The sequence below is a fragment of the Lepisosteus oculatus genome, chromosome 14, assembly GCF_040954835.1.
Source record: "Lepisosteus oculatus isolate fLepOcu1 chromosome 14, fLepOcu1.hap2, whole genome shotgun sequence".
Taxonomy (NCBI): Eukaryota; Metazoa; Chordata; class Actinopteri; order Semionotiformes; family Lepisosteidae; genus Lepisosteus; species Lepisosteus oculatus.
This window is the reverse complement of record NC_090709.1, coordinates 39714887-39739464: the sequence shown is the minus strand read 5'-3', so window position 1 is coordinate 39739464 and position 24578 is coordinate 39714887. Positions and strand designations below refer to the sequence as shown.

Here is a 24578-nt window from a genome sequence, read left to right as displayed (position 1 = left end):
AATCGAAGCCTCACCGGCACGTGTTTGACTGTTCAGAACAGTTTGACTTTCTGCTGGTCCGCTCCTCTGTTGTGAGAGAGCCCTGTCTCCTTCTCCAAGGGATCAGCCAGGAAGGAGACGGGTCATAAACACGGGCACTGATGTGGGTCTCCTCCACAAGTCCCATCCAGCAAGCACAGGTTGTGCAGCACATTTCACCCAGAACTGTTCAACATCTGTGTGCTGAGCTGACAAGTAAGTAGTGTTTGTGGGTAGAACAGTCTTGAAATCGAGCTGTTGAATTCTGTTCACCTGCACTCATTCAGATCACAAACAGCCTGTGACACAGCATGTCCTCCAGAAATATAAGCCCTGCAAGTGTCTCTGATGTGTGATTTCCCTTAAAATAACCACCAGGGGGTACGATGGAGCACATTTCAAAGACTTGAAAGTGAAGGAGTGTATTTCAGTCTGTGGGCCGGATCCTCTTTTTTTCCCCAGTACTTAAAAGTATCTAAAAACGTTTCTTGAATCTATTTCACGTGACTGTACTAGTAATATTCTGTCTAAGGTACACTTACAAGGTAAGAGGGCTGTTTTTGGCCCTTTTGAATTGCAGTTACACCTGTGTGCTGAACTCTTCCCCTGTAGTCTTATAACACTCAGAGCGGCCTTCAGTCTCCCCTGTGTTGTTGTGATATTCACATTACTGTTCTGATACTCAGTTTCACACTTGTACTGTTGTAACACTTTGACCTGTGTACTGAGCTTAACTTTTCAAACAGAGGTACTAAACTCAACGGGCATGAGGTTAAGTTTTCATCTGTGTGTAGTACGCTACTGAACTTTTCTCAAATGTTTGTACTGTTGTAATGCATGTTTGTCAATTTCTCCCTGAACTGTTTTAATATTCAGACCTGTATCATGCCCTGAACATGTATTGCTGTACTACTCAGACCTGTATACTGACCACTGGACTCTTTTAAGATTCAGACCTGTCTGCTAAACTCTCCACTGTATGCTGTTGTAATATTCAAGCCTGTGTACGGAGAGCTGACATGTATCGTGATGCGCAGAAGTGTCTGTTAAGTTGTTTGCTGTACATTGTCATGTGGAACTGAGATCTGTGTTCTGATTTATGTGTGTATATACTGCTTTTGTAGCCAGAGCTGTGTGCTTAACTGTAAGACGGAGTTTAAATTGTCAAATGGATTAACTCACCTCCGCCAGACTGAGGTTAAGTTCTTAAGTGTGGACTCTGCTGCTGAACTTAAATTCTCAAAGGTTTGTGTTGAATCTTCACCACCTGTCCTGTTGTAATGCTCAGAGCCATGTACTGACTTGAAATTGTTAAATTGTTCTATTGAGACATGTTTGTTAATCTCCCCCTGGGTTCTGTATCATGACGTTAACATGTATTGCTGTACTACTGAACACTGCACTATTGTAATATTCACACCTGTGTGCTACACTTTCCCCTGTATGATGTTCAACCCTGTGTACTGAGCTCTTGTGTATATTGTAATGCTCTGAACTGTATCCTATCTTCTAAGCTGTACACTGTACTGTTGTATTGAGATCTGTATTCTGAACCTGCACACTCTGTTGTAATACTCAAGTGTGTGTACTGAACTCCTACTTGTACTGTTGTAATTCTGACCTAGGTGTTGAACTCACTTGTACTGAATGCTGCTCCTGTACTGTTGTAACACTTAACAATCCTTGTTAGTCTCTCCCTGAATTCTGTTCTGTAACCTGACATTAACATGTATTGCTGTACTACTGAATACTGAACACTGTGCTATTGTAATATATACCCCTGTGTGCAAAGACTTCCACTGTATGGTGTTGAAATGTTTCAGCATGTGTACTGAGCTATTGCGTGTATTAATACTCAGCGCTGTGTCCTATGTTCTAAGCTGTACAGTGTAATGTTGTAGTGAGATCTGTATTCTGAATCTACCCATTTTGTGAACTCTGCTTCTGAACTGTTGTAATACTCAGACATTTGTTATTCTGTTTGAATTCTGTTCTGTGTTCTGTATCATGACATTAACATGTATTGTAGTACTGAACACCACACTACTGTAATATACATGCCTGTGTACCAAGACTTCCACTGTATAGTTGTAATGTTCCAGCCTGTGTACTAAGCTCTTACATGTATTGTAATACTCAACACTGCGTGTTATGTACTAAGCTGTACATTGCAAAGTTGTATTGCGATCTGTTTTCTGAACGTGCATATACTGCTGTAATTACTCAAGTTTGTGTACTGACCTCACTTGTACTAGTGTACCTCTGACCCTTGTTGAACTCTTGTACTGTTGTAATACACAGACATGTTTGGTAATCTCTTCCTGTCTACACATGACTTAACATGTATTGCTGTAGTCCTGAACACTGCATTATTGTAATATTCCTGTGTCTCCTAGCCTAGTTCTAGCCTGTGTCCTGACCTCTGACATTTCATGTACGATCTGAACTGTGTCCTATGTCCTAAGCTGTACATTGTAATGTAGTCATGAGCTCTGTATTCTGAACTTGCACAGTTGAAAAGTCAGGTTTGTTACTTGTACTGCTGTAACTTTACCTTACGTGCTTAACTGTCTACTGCATACCTGGCTGGAACTTTTTTCCTGTATTGTTGTACTTCTCCATCTACTGTTCTAGTGAGCTCTACAGTATGGGACTGTAGTACTCAGATATGTGCTCAATTCTTCACAGTAGTGGAGTACTCACCCCTCTACCCTCACTGTGTGTGTAGTGTTGTAATACTTCTACTCCAGAACTGATTGCAGATTCTCCACAGTGGCCTTGTATAATTTCTCACCACTATGATTGTGGTTTGGGAAGCTGTATAATGATTTCTCACCTGTACTGCTGTGAAAATGAGCTTTTTTTTTACACCGGTACAGTTGTGATAGTGTGAACGATGGCCTGCCCTCTCCTGTGTACTAGTGTAATACTTCATCCTCCAACCTCAGCTCACCTATACTCCTTAATCCTCATCTCTGGAGTGAGCTCTGACTCCTACAGGTGGGGAAAACTCCACCCTGCTCCTGTGTGCTCAAAGCTTCAGTTGTAGGAGTGGGATCTGGCTCTAGACTGCCCCCCTGTCCTCTGCTTTTATCTTTACACAGTGAGCTGATACCCCTGTTCTACTGCGCCCTGACTTACTGTTGTCTGATCAGTTGTGGTGTGAGGACTCTGAATTGAGTGGGGGTGGGGGTGTACACGGTGTCCCCTCTGTGCTCGCAGCGGGAGCTGTCTGTTGGCAGAAGTCTGGGGGTACCCCACTAGCCCATAGACCCCCGTCTCTCATGGAAAACCAGCCTGTGGGGTACAGGGTGGGGGTGAGGAGTGAAGCAGAGCTGGGAATAAAGTCAGTACAGGGAGAGTGAATATCCACTTGTGGGCCTACCTCCCCACACCCCTCTGCTGGTTCTCAAAGTCTGGGGGTTGTGCTCTTCTCGTGTGGGTGTCACCTGCCCCCCTGCAGGGTCAGGTAAATGGCTGGGTTCTTCCCTTCTCTCCCTTGCCACAATTGCAGGAGCGGTTTGAAATTCCTATGAAGCGTTTTGCTGAGTGACGGAGGGAGCCAAGACAAATGGACAACCTGACAACACTGTGATCCGTGGTCCGCTCCAGCCTGAACTACGTTTCCCAGCAGGCCCTGGGGGAGGAGTGGTGGCCAATAAGCTGCCTCCCCTGGGTTAATGAGGTGCGGGTGTTAATTCTCGCCTTTAGCCGGTGGGTCGAATGAGGAGGGGGGAGTGGGACTCTGGGGGGTGCCTGAGCTCGGGGAGAGGGGTGGGAGGTGGAGGTGCTATTTCATTTGTGCTGTGGGGGTTTGTTCTACAAAGGAAATACCTTTCCTAGTGGGAAACTGGCAGAGGTTGTGATGGAGCCATATCTACACATACACACGTTAAGAAACCAGTATATTTTGTAGAAAAGGAGCGGTACTGCTGTTCCATAATCTGCTCCTTTTAAACTGCTCGCAACAGTAATTTTGCTTCCTTTTAAAACTCCTGCTTCTTGAAGCTGTGGTGCATCACCCAGAAGGACCTGCTCCATTCGGTCACCTGACCCCTTGCCCAAAGATGATTGGTCAGAAGACCCTTAAAAAGCAGGCAGTGACAGATGGTGTTAGTGCTGTTAGAGGAGCAGAGAGAGAGAAGAGCTCTTGCCTCCAACATGGAAACAGATCTGGGAGAGTTTGCAGGCCTACTCCTCAGTGGTCCTGTTGTTCAGGTCTCTGCAGGGGAGGGGGGCTGGTGCCCCTCTGCTAGGATTCACTCTGGGAGAATAAGGGAACAAGTAACAGCTGATCCTCATGACTGTTCTCACCTCCTGGCCAGTGGAGTCTCACACACAGAAGCTAAGCCCATTAGTTTTTCATCTTTTTCAGCTCAGAGGGGGACGAGAGATCTGTCCTGACCCAGTGTGCAGTTGACAGCCCCCCCATCCTCCTCCTACTGTAGCTGAGGCACAGGTGGACAGCTCTCAGGACAGACACAAGGTAGGGAAACAGGGCTCTTTATTCACAGTTTGAGATGAAGCATTCCAGAAACCACAAGGCAAACCCCTTAGTTTTTCTCCCAACTGTAGCTAGACGTGCAGTCGGCTTCCCCAGGCCTCTGTGAAGACAAGTCAGACTCCCAGCTCCCAGGCTCAGCAGTCAGACCTCCTCCCCCGACACAGCTCAGCTCTGCAGCTCTTCCCTCCTGCTCTGCTCAGCACAACTGCTCTCTGTCCCCAGCAGCACCAGACTGAAGGCCTCCCCTCCTGCCTTTTAACTGTCTCCCCACCAATCGTCTTCCACCAATTAGGCAGGTGATTATAGGCAGCAGGTTGTTCTCCTGGGTCTCGTTGGGGATGAAGGTCAGACCAGCGCCACTGTCTTGCCTGAACCTGCTGGGCTCTTACAGTGTGGAAATCGAGTGGTTTGGGAGAGGCGTGTGACGGGAAGGTGAAGTGGTTTTTGGGGTCTTTCTGATCCCATATTGTTGTTAAACAATGTTAAACCTTTGCTGAAGTTTGTTTTGGGTCTCGGGATTAATCTTGCTGGATGTCCTACAGGCTCACCCTCCTCATCCTCTGTTGGGGCTCAGTTGTTCCTGAAATCAATAAAAATAAATACAATTAAACTAGAAAAAGTGTGATTAGTTTTCAGGGATGAGTAAAAGCATAAATATGTTAAATGCAGAGAATTCAATGAAAATAAACAGCTTGTTTTTCAGAGGCTTTGATCCCACAGCCCCAGAGTTAGAAGCCCAGAGCTCTTCCACTGAGCCACAGTCTCTTTGGGAGTCTGGGGCTAATGTGTGCTCTTGGTTTTCCTGGCTCAGGGTTTGAGACTGAGGGATAAAAGACAGACCGAATGAGCTCTCCTTCAGGACAGGAGCCAGTGGAGAAGTGGAGATGGTGCGGAGCTCCTGAGCACAAGGTTGCAGGTTCAAGTCCTGGCTGAGAACTGAGGTGGGTTTGCAGTGTGATCCTCCCCAGCAGCGAGAGGGTGAGAAGTAAAAACCCACAGCCCTCATGTCTTTATTTATCAGCGTGTTACTGTTCACAAGAATTAAATTAACAAAAGCTCCAGGTCCTTCCAGGATTTGAACCCACAACCTTCAGGCAGAAGTCCAGAGCTCTTCCCCTGAGCCACAGGGTGTCTTTGTAGGTGTGGGGCTCCTGTGGGCTCTTGGTCTTCTTCCCAGGTCAGGGCTGAAACGGAGGGATAAGAGCCGGACCGAATCCCTCTCCCCTTGGGCCTGGAGCAGGTGGAGGAGTGGAGATGGTGCTGCGCTCATGACCAGGAGGTTGTGGGTTCAAGTCCTGGCTGATCCCTGGTAAGTAAACCAAGGTGAGTATCAGAGGTGAGTATGTGGGCAGGATGATGGGGAGGGGCTATTACTGGGGGGTAGTGGGGGGGTGGAGGAGGCAGAGCAGGGCCAGGGGGAGGGGCAGCTAGTGGGGGGTGGGCTAGAAAGGATAGAGCAGGCAGGGCAGAGGTAGGAAAGGGCTAGATTAGATACAGGTGGGTAAGGCAGGGCCTAGGGTAGGTCAGTGGGTGGGAGTAGAGTAGAGCAGGGCAGGGCTAGGGTAGACAGTGGGTGGGGGTAGAGCAGGGCAGGGCTAGGGTAGACAGTGGGTGGGGGTAGAGCAGGGCAGGGCTAGGGTAGACAGTGGGTGGGGGTAGAGTAGGGCAGGGCTAGGGTAGGGTAGACAGTGGGTGGGAGTAGAGTAGAGCAGGGCTAGGGTAGGGTAGACAGTGGGTGGGGGTAGAGTAGAGCAGGGCAGGGCTAGGGTAGACAGTGGGTGGGGGTAGAGTAGAGCAGGGCCAGGCTGGCAGGTAGGAGGAGAGGGGGTGGGCAGGCAAGGAGAGGTGAGGGAGGAGGAGTGGCAGGTGGCCTGGGCCTGAGGGGGCAGGAGGAGGAGTTGGGAGGGGGGCCCAGGCCAGGGTAGGAGGGAGGGGTGACAGGTGGAGGAGAGGGGTGAGGGGCAGGCAGGCAAGGAGAGAGGGGGTGAGGAGGAGGCAGGAAGGGTGAGGGGCAGGTGGAGGAGAGGTGGGTAGGCAGGCAAGGAGAGGTGAGGGAGGAGGAGTGGCAGGTGGCCTGGGCCTGAGGGGGGCAGGAGGAGGAGTTGGGAGGGGGGCCCAGGCCAGGGTAGGAGGGAGGGGTGACAAGTGGAGTAGAGGGGGGGTGGGTGGGCAGGCAAGGAGAGAGGGGTAGAGGGGGGGTGGGTGGGTGGGCAGGCAAGGAGGAGGGGGGACAGGGACAGGAGGATGATAGATTTTGCCAAAACAATTTGTCTAACCCCCTGGACCTGGCCCTGGCCCTGGCCCTGGCCCAAGAGGGAGGGATGATATTCAAAAACTCTCCCCCTCCATCTACCCCCCCCCTTCTTCCTCAGTTCCTGCTCCCCTCACCTCCTCCTCTTGCTCCTGCCACCCCCACCCCCTGCCACTCCTACCTCCCTCACCTCTCCTTGCCTGCCTACCCACCTCTCCTCCACCTGCCCCTCACCCTTCCTGCCTCCTCCTCACCCCCTCTCTCCTTGCCTGCCTGCCCCTCACCCCTCTCCTCCACCTGTCACCCCTCCCTGGCCTGGGCCCCCCTCCCAACTCCTCCTCCTGCCCCCTCAGGCCCAGGCCACCTGCCACTCCTCCTCCCTCACCTCTCCTTGCCTGCCTGCCCGCCCCCTCTCCTCCTACCTGCCAGCCTGGCCCTGCTCTACTCTACCCCCACCCACTGTCTACCCTACCCTAGCCCTGCTCTACTCTACCCCCACCCACTGTCTACCCTACCCTAGCCCTGCTCTACTCTACTCCCACCCACTGACCTACCCTAGGCCCTGCCTTACCCACCTGTATCTAATCTAGCCCTTTCCTACCTCTGCCCTGCCTGCTCTATCCTTTCTAGCCCACCCCCCACTAGCTGCCCCTCCCCCTGGCCCTGCTCTGCCTCCTCCACCCCCCCACTACCCCCCAGTAATAGCCCCTCCCCATCATCCTGCCCACATACTCACCTCTGATACTCACCTTGGTTTACTTACCAGGGATCAGCCAGGACTTGAACCCACAACCTCCTGGTCATGAGCGCAGCACCATCTCCACTCCTCCACCTGCTCCAGGCCCAAGGGGAGAGGGATTCGGTCCGGCTCTTATCCCTCCGTTTCAGCCCTGACCTGGGAAGAAGACCAAGAGCCCACAGGAGCCCCACACCTACAAAGACACCCTGTGGCTCAGTGGAAGAGCTCTGGCTCTGTACCAGAGAGGTTGTGGGTTCAAATCCAGTGAGAAACTAACTGCTTGTTTTATTCAATTTAATTCTTGAAAACAGAGACATGTTGATAAACAGAAACATGGAGATCATGCATGTTTCTTACCAACCTCAGGTTCACCCAGGATTCGAACCCACAACTTCGCGGTCACGAGCGCAGCACCATCTCCACTCCTCCACCTGCTCCTGCCCTGAGAGGAGACACCATCGCTCTGCCTTTTACTGCTCAGTCTGGAACCCTGAGCCGGGAAGAGCAAGAGCCCACAGGAGCCCCAGCCTGCAGAGAGACACGGTGGCTCTGTGGAAGAGCTCTCGCCTGCTCCCCTCCAGCCTGCAGGTTCAAATCCTCCAAGGGACAAGTGTTTTACATTGAATTCTCACAAACATGAACAATTATTATTTTATTCAGCCGAGAAGACCACTTGCTCTTTTTTTTATTTGAATTGGATTTATTTCCCTCGCCGACGGGCTCAGCTACTTCAGGAAGAGCTTCTGTGCCACTCGCTCTGGACGCTGTGAGGGGCAGCAGGTTCAGGCAGCAAGATGTCAACTCCATTTCCCAGCAGGCTGTGCCGAAGCACAATTACCTGGCTAATTGGTGGAAGCCCATTGGTCAGGAGACATTTAAAAACAGGCAGCGGAGCCCTTCATTCTGGCTTTGGCTGGGGAAGAGAGTGGTTGTGCTGAGTGGAGCAGGAGAGAGAGGAGCTTCAGAGCTGTGCTGCTACTGTGTAGGACTGCGGAGCCTGGGAACTGGGAGTGCTGGTTTTCTTGCCACAGGCCTGGTTTGAAGCTGGGGGTGGCTCCAGGTAAGAGCGAGGGTCTGTCTTGTGGCTTCTGGCCTGCTGTGTCCCTCGCTGTGAATAAAGAGCACTGCGATCCCTTACCTTGTGGCTGTGAGTGTTTGTGCCCAGAGCTGCCCCGCTGGGCCTCCTGCACTGGAGGACTGGGCCCAGGTGAGCCCCTCGACCCCTCCCAGCTAAAAAAGATGGGGGAGAAAAACCAGTGATGAGTCTCCAGCTGAGCCCTCTTCCTGAGGGTCTGACTACAGGGTGGGTGTCCAATGAGAGGGGGTCACTAGCACACGTCCACACCAGGTCCCTGAGCAACAAGCACAGGAAGAAATAAGGGCCCCTGTCCAGTCTAGTTCTAGAGGTTCATGAGGACTCCTGCTGAGCCTCCACGGTGAGGAAAATGAAACACTGGCCCTGCCTGCACCCCAGAGCCCCACCCCCCACTGGCCTTCAAACAGCAGGAACACCGATCCTGCTCCCAGGGGAGAGGACTGATTCAGGAAGAGATTAATAACACCTGAACCCAGCCCCCAGCACAGCTCCTAGTTCTATGAGAACCACCCAGCTTGTCCCTCCATCTCTTCCTTTCTTAAAACCGCTGCCACTGTCTCTGCAGCTCCAACGTCCTCTTCCCCCCAACTGACTGAACAGACCACTGCCTCCACCTTCCACCCCTCTGCAGGAGCTGAGCCCTCCTTATATACACCGGCTGCAGGCTCCACCTGGAGAACAGCTGAGCCTCATTAACCCAGGGGAGGCAGCCTATTGGCCACCATCATCCTCAGGGCCTGCTGGGAACTGTAGTTTATGAAGTCCTGCAGCAGGACAGGCCCAGTGAGAGAGTAACAGAGGGTTGAGACTGTACCCCTCCCTTGGCCCATTTTAAACACTCCTCCACTGCCCCACCTGTATCTCTCAGTGTAAGACCAGTCCAGCATGGAGTGGATGACTGCAACAGGGAGCCAAGAGCAAGGTGGTGTGTTATATTGAAAAGAAAGCAGACTGGTTGGCTCTATGGAATAGGAACCTGCTCTCTCCCTCTTGAACAGTTAGGAGCTCCTGTTCAACATCTATCCCTCATATGCAGAGGCAGTAGGTAGATTAATATTCAGTCTCCCCAGTACATACTGGCTTCAGGCACAGCTCAGTCAGTTCTCTCCCCTTTCAGACAGAGGGGTGGTGCGTTTGTACACAGCTCCTGCTGCGCACAGGCTAGGTTTCCTCCAGGAGACCTTTCTAGAAGCCCACAGCCACCCCACAGAGCCCTGTCCTGGAGCACAACTCCAGCCGGGAGTCACACACCTCTCCAGTAACCTTGTCGCAGCTCAGAGCTGTTAAATCGTGGAGCATCATGACCTTAAAAACACATCTAGGGTCCCCCCCCTCACCCACAACACCCGAGCGCCTGGACTTGCCTGTGGACACAAGTCCACTTCATGATGGACACAGAACAGAACTAGAGCGACTAGGAGTTGAACTTGCAAGGAGTTGTGCTTTAACACCAAGACTGTTCCTAAAGTCTTCCTCCCTCTCTCTGAAACACACCACTGTAGGTGTATGGTAGTATCAAACCCAGGAAACAGCCCAGCCCTGGTCAGCCCCTGGCACCATTAAAGCTTAGAAAAGATAAAGCACAGTAGGCCAGTTTGCACAGTACAGAACCCTACTGGTACTCAGGGGTGAGGATTAAAATACAAGGAAGAGTTGAGTACAGATGTCTACCCCCTTCACCATAGGACAAGGAAGACCTACCCATTCCCAACTACCTGTTACACTACATATGCTAGTTTACAATACAGTAGGGAAGTGGAGGTATTACAAGAGCCAGCCTGAGCCCAGTCAACACCCCACAGTACAGTATTATAGTACAGGCATTTGACTACTACAAGCAAGTACAGGTGACAGTTTGGGACACAAATCTGAGACTTACACTGCATTACCATTACCACTATACAGGGGACAGTTCACATAACAGTACACACAGAGAAGAACAATTGAGTACAGGTGACAGATTGAGACATATGTGAGTACGACACTGCAGCATAGCATATTACAACAAGATGTAGTACAGTATAATACACAGGGCAGAGTATTACAATTAAGTACCATTTCAGGTAGTCTACAATCCATCTTACTCTGACATACAGCAGAGAGGGCTGAGTATTACCATCAAGTACTAGTGACATGAAGGTAGTCCACAATGGCAGTGTTACACTGACATACAGTACAGAAGCACTATTTCACTATAGTGCAGATAACTCAACACATCAATCTTAAATTTCACAACACAGGTCCCATGGAGAGCTAGGGCAGCAGGCGTAGGCAGCACAGGAACAAGTCCAGGGTCCTGCACTGCTGAAGAGAAAAAAGGAAACATTTCTTCACACATGTTAGGATAAGTGACAAGGTCAGTATTACACTAGATTACAGGGCACACCTTATAACAATGGTCATATTACACTGTAGTACAGTACACATGCCTGGATATTACAGCACAATAGAGGGGACATTGACATTACAGTACAGGAGAGAGATCAGGATATCACACTAGATTACAAGTGACAGTCTGGTACACTGGGTGTTATTGCATTGAGTACAATACACATGAATCAATATTACAACAATACAGGGGACTGTTGACATCACGGTACAGGAGAGAGATCAGGATATCACATGAGATTACAGGTGACAGTCTAGTACACTGGTTGTGTTATCACATTGGAGTACAGTACACATAGCTGATATTACAATACAGGTGACAATTTGGTACTCTGGTTGTTATTACATTGGAGTACGATACACATAAATCAGTTTTATTACAATACAGGTGACTGTTTGGTACTGTGATCATGTTATTACATTGTAGTACACTACACAACTGGATAGTACAGCACAATACAGGTGACATCACAATACAAGAGAGATCAGGATATCACAATAAAGTACAAGGTAGAGTTTGGTACATGGGTTGTGTTATTGGAGTACAGTACAGATGGCTAGATATTACAACACTACAGATTCACATCACACACAAAGAGAGGGCTGGGTATTGCAACACAATACAAGTGACAGTTCACATCACCATACAATACACAGGTCTGGGTATTACAATCATGTACAGCTGAAAGATTTGTTCAGAAGCCTAAATGTTACACTGAAATACAATACAAAGAATGATTGTTACAAGAGTGTACAAGTGACAATTCAGTACACCAGTCCATGCATTATATCAGCACAGTACACAGGGCTTAGTACCATAATAGGACAGCTGAAATTTCAGCACGGAGATTTGAGTATTAAAGTACACTGCCAGTGAAGGTTTCAGACATGGTTGCATCAGTGAGTATTACACATACACTCTGAACAAGAGATCAGCACACTAGTTTAATTATTTAAGTACAGTCCAACAGAGCTGAACACAGTTTTGAGAATAAATGTTTTAAAAAGGTGAGTAAAGCACACAGGTGTGGCATTGAGTATTGAAACTCAGTCAAGGTGAGAGTGTAGCACACAGGTTTGAGTATTAAAGTATCATAGATGAAGGTTTAGTGTACATCTCTGAATATTACAGATCTGTACAAGTGAGAGTTCAGCACACTGGTTTAAGTATTAAAGCTCAGTACTGGTGAGAGTTCAGAACAAGACTGAGCACTGCACAATAGTACCAGTCAGACATGCGAGTTCACAGACCTGCGTATTACAACACAGTACAGGTTATAGTTTATCACACAGGGCTGAGTATTGTAATAGTACAGTTGACAGTCCAGCACACATACTTGAGTATTAAAATACACTGCTTGTGAAGGTTTAGCATACATGTGTGGCACTGAGGATTAAAACTCACTCACAAGTCAGGGATCAGCACACTGGTTTCACTTTTATAGTACGGCAAAGGTGAAAGTATAGCACACAGGTGTCATTGAACAACTCCAGAGAGGTAAGTGTAGCACACCGATGAGTATTGAAGTACACTACAGATGAAGGCTCAGCATACACGTCTCTGAATATTGAAGCTCAGTACAAGCTCACCTCCCTGGTTTAAGTATTTCAGTACAGTCCAGGTGAGACCTGATGACGCTGATTGAAGTATTAAAGCACAGTCAATGTGAGAGTTAAGTTCACAGGTTTAAGTATTACCATGCATTACAGCTCAGTGGAGAGGAGAGTTCAGAACACAGGTCTCAGTATTAAAAACACAGAAAAATAGTACCCGTTCTGTTGAGTACACTCCAGGTGAGAGATGAGCACACAGGTATCAGTATTGAAGCACAGGAAAAAGCACTGGTTTAAGTTTTTTAGTCCAGAGCTGACCACACAGATCTGAGAACAAAATTTAAAACGCGTGAGAGTCAAGCACACAAGTATTAAACCCCAATCAAGGCAAGAGTGTTGCACACAGATTTGAGATTTATAGAAAAACTGCAGGTTAAAATTAAGCATACTGGTGTGTCACAGAATATTAAAGCTCACTTACAAGTTAGGGATCAGCACAGTGGTTTAAGTATTTTAATCCAGTCCAGGTGAGAGCTGAGCACAGAGGTTTGAGTATTAAAGCGCAGTCAAGGTGAGAGTTTAGCACACAGGTGTATCACACTGGTTACACTGGTTTAAGTATGATAGTCCAGTCCACATGAGGGGTCAGTACACACTTGAGTATGAAAGCACAGTAAAGGTGAGTTCAGCACTCGTGTGTCAATGTGAGAATTAAATTAAGTACAAGTTCAGCACGCTGGTTTCAGTATTACAGCACAGTCCACAGGATAGCTCAGCACACAGGTCTGTCATTGAGAATTAAAGCTCAGGACAGGAGAGAGTTACTTACACAAGTGTGAGGATTACCAGTATTAAAGCTCAGTGGAGATGGGAGTACAGTACACAGGTTTGGGTGTTAAAGTATTATATAGGAAAGACTTCAGCAGACTGGTATATATCATTGAGTAACAAAGCTCAGTACAGGTGAAAGTTCAACCACACAGACGTGTCAGTGTATTAAGGTACAATACTCTCGAGAATTGAGTACACCATTGTCAGCAGTCCACTCCCTACAGTACAGCCACTGATAACCATGATCAGAACAGTCCATCTGAGCAAAGTACCTCACTCTGGGGTACAAGGCTGTGTCCCCTCTGGAATCAAACCTGCAATCCACAGTCAAAAAGCCCTGTTTAATACTGCAGAAGTGTAGTGTTTTACAGAGCACAAAGCAGCTGGACTGAGAGAAAGACACACAGCTCAAGAGACAGGCAGAGAGACGTCACAGAGACCGACAGGAAAGAGCTTCTCACCTCCATCCCAACTCCCAGCCATACCCGTCTTCCCACTGGCCGCCTCTGGTCAGCCTGGAAAACAATACAGGAGAGAGAGTTCAGCATCAATCCCAGCACCACACCTGCCTCTCGACTGTCTGCTTGTGGACATCCTGGAAAAGAACTCAGGACAGGGTTCAAACTTCATACACAATGTCAGGCTCTGCACGTTTCCTGGAAAATAAGGTAAAAAACAGGGAGAGAGCAGCTAACATCTATCTTAACTCCTCATACATACCTGTCTTCCCACTGGCAGCCTCAGAACATCCTGGAAAACTATGGAACAAGAATACAGGAGAGGGTTCAATCTTCATACATACCCATCTTTCCACTATCAGCCTCTGGACTCTGGAAGATTAGGGAAAAGAGAGACAGGAGTGAGCATCAACCTCCACTCCAACTCCTCATCCATACCCGTCTTCCCACTGTCAGCCTCAGGACATTCTGGAAAATACTACAGAAATGAACGAAGGACTGAGCATCAACCTCCATCCACACTGGTCTTCCCTCTGTCTTCCTCAGAACATCCTGGAAAATTAGGGACCAACACAAGAGAGGGCTCAATCTTCATCCATACTTGTCTACCCACTGGCAGCCTCTGGCCTCTGGAAAATTAGGGAAAAAGAGACAAGAGAACATCAACCTCCATTCCAACTCCTCCTCCATACCCATCTTCCCACTGTCAATTTTATGGACATCCTAGAAAATCAGGGAAGAGATTATAGGAGAGAACATCCAACCTCTATCCCAGCCATACCCATCTCTCCACTGTCTGCCCCTGGACATCCTGGAAAATTAGGGAACAAGAAAACAGGAGAGGGTTCGATCTTCATACATACCCGTCTTCCCACTGGCAGCTTCTGGATATCCTGGAAAACTACAGAAATTAACACAAGACAGAGCATCAACCTCCATCCACACTGGTCTTCCCTGTCTTTCTCAGAACATCCTGGAAAATTAGGGAACAAGAATTCAGGAGAGGGCTCAATCTTCATACATACCCATCTTCCCACTATCAGCCTCTGGTCAGCCCGGAAAATACAGTCTAATGAGTCCAATGTCAACCCCAACACCTCTTTCATACCCTCTGGAAAATTAGGGAAAGAGAGAACATCAACCTCTATTCCAACTACTCCTCCATACCCGTCTTCCCAGTGTCAATTTTACAGGCATCCTAGAAAATCAGGGAAAAGATTATAGGAGAGAACATCCAACCTCTATCCCAGCCATACCCATCTCTCCACTGTCTGCCCCTGGACAACCTGGAAAATTAGGGAAGAGAAAACAGGAGAGGGTTCAATCTTCATACATACAGGTCTTCCCAGTGTCAGCCGCCAGACTTACTGGAAAATGGCAAAGGGAAAAGAGCCAGGAGAGAGCATCCCACCTCCATCCCAGGACACGCTGCTGTAGGCTGCACAGCTGGGACAGCTGGTTCGTGTGTCTGAGGGCAGCAGTCTGGCTCTGCAGTCTCTCTGTGCCTGGTCATCTGTGTTCAGCCCAGCGTTCCTGTCACTCAAGACTGTGATCTAATAGTATTGCTGTTAAACATACAATAATACTTCACCAGGCTCTAATATCAATGCTAGTAACTTTATAAGTTAGTGCAGGTTCTCCTCTCTCACTAGTAGGGCTGTGTATTCATGCCTTGAGTGTGACACAGGAGTGACAGGACTAACCTGACCTTGTGCTCGTGCTGGAGGGTGGTGTTGGACTCGGGTACGGGAGTGTAGGGTCAACAGCACACTGACCAGGTCCTTCTGAGGTAGAGACAGCAGGAGGTCAGGACAGCCCTGAGGGTCACCCCCTGGAGCCCCGATAGGAGGAGTTCACTGGCTCTCCACCTGGAGCTCGTCTCCAAAGAGCAGCCTGAATCATGGTCATCGTCACAGGCTCCAGCAGGCAGGAGATCGGGACACCCTGGATGTCTCCCCAAGATGACTCCTACTCTGTCCCCTCAGTCTGTGGATCACAGATTGTCCAATCAGCACAGATTGTGTAAGACCAGCGTCTCCTGTGAGGGACAGCCAGTGAAGGAGACTCACCTGGTCTGCACTCACCTGCCTGGCGCCTCGTGCCCTTCGGTGTTGATGGGGTCCCGTCTCCGGTCCCCTCCTGTGCTGACCAGTGAAACTTTCAAATACATACGCCAGTTCTAAAAGACCAGAAAGGATTAAGGGTGGTAGGAGAGCCCATTTCATGTGTGTGTACAGCAGCTAGTGAGCAGGAAGGGCTGCTTTTGTGTGACAATTTCCACAAACTCTCTCTCGCTCCTGGCGAGACCAGCAGTTTCACACCTGCCAGCAACGATGTGGCCAACAAACAGCACGTTCACAAAGCTGCACTTAATACGGAAACTGTAAGATTAATTTTGTTACCAAGATTGAATACCTAGTCTCCAAGTTATGAGTTCAGCGCACAGGTTTGAGAATTAGACCATATTACAGGCAAAGTATTAAACAGGTGAGACTTCACCACACTGGTGGGTTATGGAGTACAGTATTACACTAAAGGCAAGGGTTCAGAACACCGTTTGTCATCAAGTATTAAAACACGGCACAACACATAGCTCACACTGTCATTAATTATTCAAGCACCGTGCAGTTGTGAATCCAGTACACAGATGTGTCTGAGTATTATAGTACAGTGTACAGAGTTCAGTATGACTGTACATACTAGAGTTCTCAAGTGTGGCAGAGTATTCAAGCTCAGTACAGCTGAGAGTTCAGTACAGAGTTTTTACTACTACAACACACTGCAGGCAACAGTTCAGCACTCAGAATCGAATACTTGAACAAAATGCAGTCCAGCTCACAGGTGTGTCAGTATTACATTTAAGCATTATAGGAGAGAGTTCAGCACACAAGTTTGATTATTAAAGTGCACCACAGACGAGAGCTGAGAAAACTGGTTTGTCATTGAGTATTAAAGTGCAGTACAGTCAAGGGTGTCACCAAGTATTAAAGCTCAGTACACAGGTTTGAGAATTAAGGTTCACTACAGGTGGGGGTTCAAAATACAACAAATAAGAAGTATTAAAACTCAGTACAGCCGAGAGTCCAGTTCACAAGTTTGAGTACAACAACACTACAGGCAACAGTTCAGCACTCAGGTTCAAATACTAAAGCATAATACAGTTCAGCACACAGGTATGTCAAGGAGTATTAAAGCTCAGTGTAGGAGAGAGTTCAGTCCAGGTATGAGTATTATAGTACACTACAAGGGTTCAGAATACTGGCTTGTCATTGAGTATTAAAACTCAGTACAGTCAAGAACTCGGTACACAGATGTGTCATGGAGTATTAGAGTACAGCTTACAGAGTTCAGTACACAGGTTTGAGTGTTAAAACTGTCCATATTAGAGTTTTTCACACAAGTGTCATCATTGCAGCTCAATATAGGCGATAATTCAGCACACTGATCTGTTCCTGATTACTAAAGCACAGTACAGTTCAAGAATCAGTACACAGATGTGTCTGAGTATTAAACTACAGTAGAGGTGAGAGCTGAGCACACAGGGTTGAGTACTGAAGCAGAATAAAGGTGTTGAGTATTAAAGCTCAGTACAGGCACGAGTTTAGCTCACCGAGTATTACAACTGTAAACAGATTCAAGTACTAAAGCACAGTACAGGTGAGCATTTAACAGTGTGTCACTGAATGCGAGTATTAAGTTACAGCCTTCATGAGACGTCAGCACACTATTGTCAATACTACACTGTCTACAATACACTACTATAATAAAACATATCAGAACAGTAACTGAAGTACCTGTCTCTGGGATACAAGAGCTGTGTCCCCCTCTGGAATCGAACCCTGAACTCTGCAACCCACCGGTCCTAATCCCAGCTCAGTACTGCGAAGCTGCTGTTTCACAGACCACATGCAGCTGGACTGAGAGAAAGACGAGCAGAGAGACGCCACAGAGGAAGAAATACAGACAGCAGAGAGCATCCAACCTCCCTCCCAACTCCCCGTCCATACCCGTCTTCCCACTGTCAGCCTGTGGGCATCCTGGAAAATACAGGAGAGAATCCAATCAGTATGTATACCTGTCTTTCCACTGTCAGCTTCTGGTCATCCTGGAAAATACAGGAGAGATCATACAACTCACATCCCAACTAATCCACACCTGTCTTCCCACTGGAAAACTGGGGAAGAGATTGCAGGAGACACCATCTAACCCATCTTCCCACTGCCAGCTCCTGGACATCCTGGAAAATAATACAGGAGAGATCATCCAACATGCATCCCAACTAATCCATACCCGTCTTCCCACTGTCAGCCTCTGGACATCCTGGAAAATGAGGGGAAAATACAGGAGAGATCATACAACTCGCATCCCAACTAATCCACACCCATCTTCCCACTGTCAGCCTCTGGAAAACTGGGGAAAAGAATGCAGGAGACACCATCTAACCCATCTTCCCACTGTTAGCCTCTGGACATCCCGGAAAATAATACAGGAGAGATCATCCAACATGCATCCCAACTAATCCACACCTGTCTTCCCACTGTCAGTCACTGGACATCCTGGAAAATAATACAGGAGAGATCATCCAACATGCATCCCAACTACTCCACACCTGTCTTCCCACTGTCAGCCTCTGGACATCCTGGAAAATAATACAGGAGAGATCATCAAACATGCATCCCAACTAATCCACACCTGTCTTCCCACTGTCAGCCTCTGGACATCCCAGATAAGTAGGGAAAAAAAGATTACATGAGAGACCATCCTTAGACGGTAAGCTGCATCCATACCGGTCTTCCCACTGCCAGCCTCTAGACATCCCGGAAACTTCGGGAAAAAGATTACATGAGAGACCATCTAACCTGCATCCATACCTGCCTTCCCACTGTCAGCCACTGGAAAACTGGGGAAAAGAATGCAGGAGACGCCATCTAACCCATCTTCCCACTTCCAGCTCCTGGATATCCTGGAAAATAATACAGGAGAGATCATCCAACATGGATCCCAACTAATCCACACCTGTCTTCCCACTGTCAGCCTCTGGAAAACTGGGGAAAAGAATGCAGGAGACACCATCTAACCCATCTTCCCACTTCCAGCTCCTGGATATCCTGGAAAATAATACAGGAGAGATCATCCAACATGCATCCCAACTAATTGATGCCTGTCTTCCCACTGTCAGCCTCTGGAAAACTGGGGAAAAGAATGCAGGAAACACCATCTAACCCATCTTCCCACTGCCAGCCACTGGACATCCTGGAAAATTAGGGAAAAAGATTACACGAGAGACCATCTAACCTGCATCCATACTGGTCTTCCCACTGTCAGATCCTGGATATCCTGGAAAATTAGGGAAAATACAGGAGAGATCATCCAACATGCATCCCAACTAATCCATACCTGTCTTCCCACTGTCAGCCTCTGGATATCCTGGAAAGGTAGGGAAAATACAGGAAAGAATTTAAATCGCATCCCAACTAATCCATACCCATCTCCTCACCGTCAGCCTCTGGAAAACTGGGGAAAAGAATGCAGGAGACACCATCTAACCCATCTTCCCACTGCCAGCCTCTGGACATCCTGGAAAATGATACAGGAGGGATCATCCAACATGCATCCCAACTAATCCATACTTGTCTTCCCACTGTCAGCCACTGGACATCCTGGATAAGTAGGGGAAAAGATTACATGAGAGACCATCCTTAGACGGTAAGCTGCATCCATACCGGTCTTCCCACTGCCAGCCTCTAGACATCCTGGAAAATAATACAGGAGAGACCATCTAACCTGTATCCATACCTGTCTATCCACTGTCAGATTCTGGAAATCCTGGAAAATAATACAGGAGAGATCATACAACTCACATCCCAACTTATCCACACCTGTCTTCCCACTGACACCTTCTGACCTATCTTCCCACTGCCAGCTCCTGGACATCCTGGAAAATAATACAGGAGACCATCCAATATGCATCCCAACTAATCCATACTTGTCTTTCCACTGTCAGCCTCTGGAAAACTGGGGAAAAGAATGCAGGAGAAACCATCTAACCCATCTTCCCACTGCCAGCCTCTGGACATCCTGGAAAATGATACAGGAGGGATCATCCAACATGCATCCCAACTAATTCATACCTGTCTTCCCACTGTCGGCCTCTGGACATCCTGGAAAATCTGGGAGTTAATACAGCAGAGAGCATCCAACCTGCATCTGAACTCCTCATCCAGACCACTATCATGTTGCTCACGCTTTTGAGAGAGAAATCAGGAGGAGTCCTCTTGGGGCTCCAGCTCTCCACCTGGACCAGGGGCATCAGCAGCTCTTCGTCCAGACCACTGTGACGTTGTCCACGTTTTCGAGAAAGGAACCACAAGTACGCAAACTGTGCAACAACTATTACAACCGAGAGTAACTCCCAACATCACTCGACACAGAGGAGCTGTGTGGATCCCTTCACAGTTAAAAACAGCAGAGACAGTCTGAACTCTCTTCCACTCCTGATGGTGGTTTAGTCAATTTTGTACAGATCAGAAATATAATACGTCTACTACTGGTCCTACTCAAATACTGCTTCTAATATTTGTGTTCCTCCTGAAAACACAACACTGCTTTTCCTTGAGCTCCTACTGAAAACTCATACTTTCACTAATGCTGCTGCTGAAAACAGTACTGCTTCTACTCCTACTGCTGCTGCTTCTCAAATTAACAAAGTTGCTTCTATTATCAGGGCTGCTACTGAAAATACCAATTCTTTTAATTGTGCTCCTGCTGAAAATAAGAGCAATACTGCTTTTATTACTAATGCAGCTGCTGAAAACATTACAGCTCCTGAGACTAGTTAATAAAACATGAAAAACGAATACTACAAGTACGTCAAATACTAAATCACTGCTGATCAATTCACATCACTAAACTGTGACACAGGAGTGACCAGACTACACTGGCTATGGCTTGTTAATAAGACAGGATTAAGCGTTGCTGTGCTTTCCCAAATGAGGCCCCATCTCTCTTCATCTCTGTGGTTCAGCCACAGAGAAGCTATTCATGCAGGCTGATTTAAAGATGTTTTCTTTTGATAAGGGACAGCTCCCGAACGGGGATGCACTTAGCTTAGCCTGGCTATCATGATCCATGGTCATCCGTTGGCGCCTATCTGTCTAGGGAGTGCCAGACGGACATCTGGACCGCATTCCCAAGTGTCAGGAGTAAGGGACTCCTATCTCACCTTGATCAACCAATCAGGGACTGGTAGGGCGCGGCAACACCACGTGGGTCTCGGATGCCCGTGAAACTTTCAACCAATGAGCGACCTGCAGTTCCCCCAGGTAAAAATAGGCAACAAGGGACAATCCCAGGGCAGGGAAGGACAGTTGGGAAGCACAGAACAGTTCCCAAGGGAACACGGTTCCCAAGCGCAGGACATTCTCGCAGCGCGCCTCCTGACCATCCTCAGACCCAGCCCGGACCACCAGGTAACGGCCAGTGTGTCCGAGTGCAGGACTTTCCTTTGTTCTTAGGGTCGAGGAAGGAGGTAGCCAGCGCGTAAACAAAGGACCCACCCGAGGTTAGCACCAGCAGCAGGCCTCGTGGACGGGTCGGGACTGTGGACAGCTGAATCAGTATTCAGTACTGGCGCCTCATCAGGAACGAACCGGTCCTCTTCCTGACCGGCTGGGACTCTGTCAGTTTTCTCCTGTGCACAAACTCTTGCTCGTTTCAGCCAGCACTAACTAGCTGGTCTTCAGAGAGCATCAGCAGCACAGTGCCACAGGAATCTCCACCACGTCGCCAGCCACACAGCACGGCCTGGCACCGAGCTGGAGAGCGCCGACTGGACACAGCAACCAGCCTGCCTTTGCTTCTTTGAGTCTGCAGGAGATCGGACGAGTATTCAACTTGACTGCATTACAGCTCGAGAATTCAACTGTCATCTCAACCAGTTGAGATCAATTTAATTCCTATAAGTGATGTACTTGTTCCGAGTATCTAGTGTAGAAGTTGTAACCAAGTTCATTTACGAAACGGACTAAATGAACAATATACCGACTCTTCGTGACTAAATGAATATACCTGTTGTATTCTGCTAACCCTCTCGATAAGATCTGTTATGTAACAACCACACAGTACAGCAAATATATAAAAATTATCCAAAAAACACCCCTTCTGGTTTAACAACCACCACGGGAAATATACAAAATAATTATCCCAGGAGGAAAACCGGCTGGTTTAGTGACTAGACAGTAAAATTAACACCCAGCACGGCGATTACATAGAATACATATTCAGGAATAACTCCATCTGGATTAATGACTAAGCAGTAAAATGACCAACTAGTACAAGGTTATTATTCAGGAAAAACACCTTCTGGTTGAGTAACTACACAGCACAAAATACAAACAGTACTGCGAAGGAGCGGGGAGTCGTCTTCCTCAACATCCTGGTACACTAGGGAAAGGAATAGAGTCCAGCCTCATCCCCAACACCTCTTTCATACCCATCTCCCCACTGTCAGCCTCTGGACATCCTGGTACACTAGGGAAAGGAAGAGAGTCCAACCTCATCCCCAACAACTCATCCATACCCGTCTTCCCACTGTCAGCCTCTGGACATCCTGGTACACTAGGGAAAGGAACACAGGAGAGAGTCCAACCTCATCCCCATCACCTCTTTTATACCCGTCTTCCCACTGTCAGCCTCTGGCCATCCTGGTACACTAGGGAAAGGAACAGAGGAGAGAGTCCAACCTCATCCCCAACACCTCTTCCATACCCGTCTTCCCACTGTCAGCCTCTGGTCATCCTGGTACACTAGGGAAAGGAACAGAGGAGAGAGTCCAACCTCATCCCCAACACCTCTTCCATACCCATCTTCCCACTGTCAGCCTCTGGACATCCCGGTACACTAGGGAAAGGAACACGGGAGAGAGTCCAACCTCATCCCCAACACCTCTTCCATACCCATCTTCCCACTGTCAGCCTCTGGACATCCTGGTACACTAGGGAAAGGAACAGAGGAGAGAGTCCAACCTCATCCCCAACACCTCTTCCATACCCATCTCCCCACTGTCTGGACCTCCCAGAAAATCAACAAAAAACAGGAGACCGCATCCCACCCACATCCCAATTAATCCACACCCGTCTTCCCACTGTCAGCTTCCGGGTATCCTGGAAAGTTAGGAAAGAACACAGGAGAGTCCAAGCTGCAGCAGGACTCCTCGACCAGACCGCTGGGATGTTCTTCATGCCTTCGAGAGAGAAACCACAAGTACGCAAACTGTGCAGCAACTATCACAACCGAGAGTGACTCCCAACATCACTCGACACAGAGGAGCCGTGGGGGTCCCTTCACGTCCGAACTCTCTTCCACTCCTGACGGGGGGTTCGTCCAGATCATCTCCCGTCAGGAAGGCGAAGGGGACAGAGGAAGGTCCAGAGGCTTCAGCTCCGGGCCAACAAGCCCTTTGGAAGGGTGGCCAGGGGGAGGCCCTGCTGTCGGAGGAGGAGCAGACCGAGGCACCTGGAGCTTGTCCACCGCTGGTCAGAGGAGGCCAAAACTGGACTTTCCGGCCCCGGTCATCGTGGGTACCTGTGGCGCAAGACCTCCTGTACCAGATGGGGGGGGGGGGGGGGGTCCGCGATGCTCTGGGGCTGCTCTCCCGCCGGTGGTCCGATGGCAGCAGGAGCTCTCGGCGGTACCAGACCCGGTCCCCTCGGGCCTCAGGAGGCTGCGTCGGCGGCCGGAGACGGATCTCCCGACGGGACGAGGATCCAGACCGCACCGCGGCGTCGACGGAGACGGGGCTGACACCGGACAAGGAAAGGACAGCAGGGCTTCGCCACGGCCCTCTCGGCCCCCCGACGCGAGCCCTGCTGAAGACCCCAGGTCCGAGCTGGAGAGGGCTGCCCATCAGCGCCGGGGAAGAGGCTTAGCTTGGACCCCTCAAGCGTACAAGATGGTAACCCCTCGTTCTGGTCAATGTGCCTCTTCTGCCCCGTAAGAAGAAGAAAGAACCAACTGCAGGCTCGTCATCTGATCCTTTTGACACCGATGCTACAACCCCAGAACGTTCAGCTGAGCTCCAAACATCCTCCTCCAAATACAAGTCCCCTTCTCCTCTCTCGAGAGCACGGGGGTCCGGAATGAGGACGTGTCTGCGGGGAGAAGAGGGCTCCCCATACGGACACTCAGAACGAGCGCTGCTCCCGCCGCCGCCGGCCTGCTGTGCGAAACCCGTGACCTTTGACCCGACCGGAGGCTGCTCTCGCGCCGTTATGAGCGCGTCCTCTCCACGCGCGTGAAGCCGGGACCCTGCTGGACCCACACCGAACCGGAGCGAGGAGTCGTCGTCTGCCTCAACAGCGCACACCTGCGCCCCTCGGGGACCGGGAAGGGCTCTGCATGGAGGAACGGCCCGGGACGATCCCTCCCAGAGTGCTCACCCACCTGATCCAGAGCTGCAGGAACAGACGTCCGGCCATCATCCCCCCCAGGGGAAGATCCACCAAGAGCTCAGTACAGTGGGGCAAGAATTGTGTCTCCTTTGTTTCGGGGAAGGTTCTATCTAATGTTTGGTCTTGTTGACTCCGGGATGTTTCATCATTAATTCAGGATAATTGATTCCTTGTGCTGGAAATATATTTCTTCCTATTTACCAAGGGGTGCCAACGCTTCCGGAATCCGCTGTATACAATAAAGATACAGGAAAAACATCGTCTGGTTTCATGACTAGGAATTTAAATTAA

The 24578-nt window shown here is 48.9% G+C and overlaps 1 protein-coding gene and 2 long non-coding RNA genes across 3 annotated transcripts in view; 1 reads left to right on the top strand and 2 right to left on the bottom strand.

Annotated features, from left to right (window-relative positions):
- LOC138242472 (uncharacterized) overlaps positions 1-24578 on the top strand; it is a 91676-nt gene that overhangs the window by 25456 nt on the left and 41642 nt on the right. The gene's annotated exons all lie outside the window — the stretch shown is intronic.
- Positions 11669-15813, bottom strand: LOC138242477 (uncharacterized). Its single transcript, XR_011191617.1, has 5 exons — positions 15708-15813; positions 14865-15623; positions 14703-14740; positions 13843-14468; positions 11669-12877 (listed from the first exon to the last, which is right to left on the bottom strand). It is a non-coding gene; the product is annotated as an uncharacterized lncRNA (long non-coding RNA).
- Positions 15931-20825, bottom strand: LOC138242478 (uncharacterized). Its single transcript, XR_011191618.1, has 4 exons — positions 18711-20825; positions 17977-18076; positions 17634-17876; positions 15931-16018 (listed from the first exon to the last, which is right to left on the bottom strand). It is a non-coding gene; the product is annotated as an uncharacterized lncRNA (long non-coding RNA).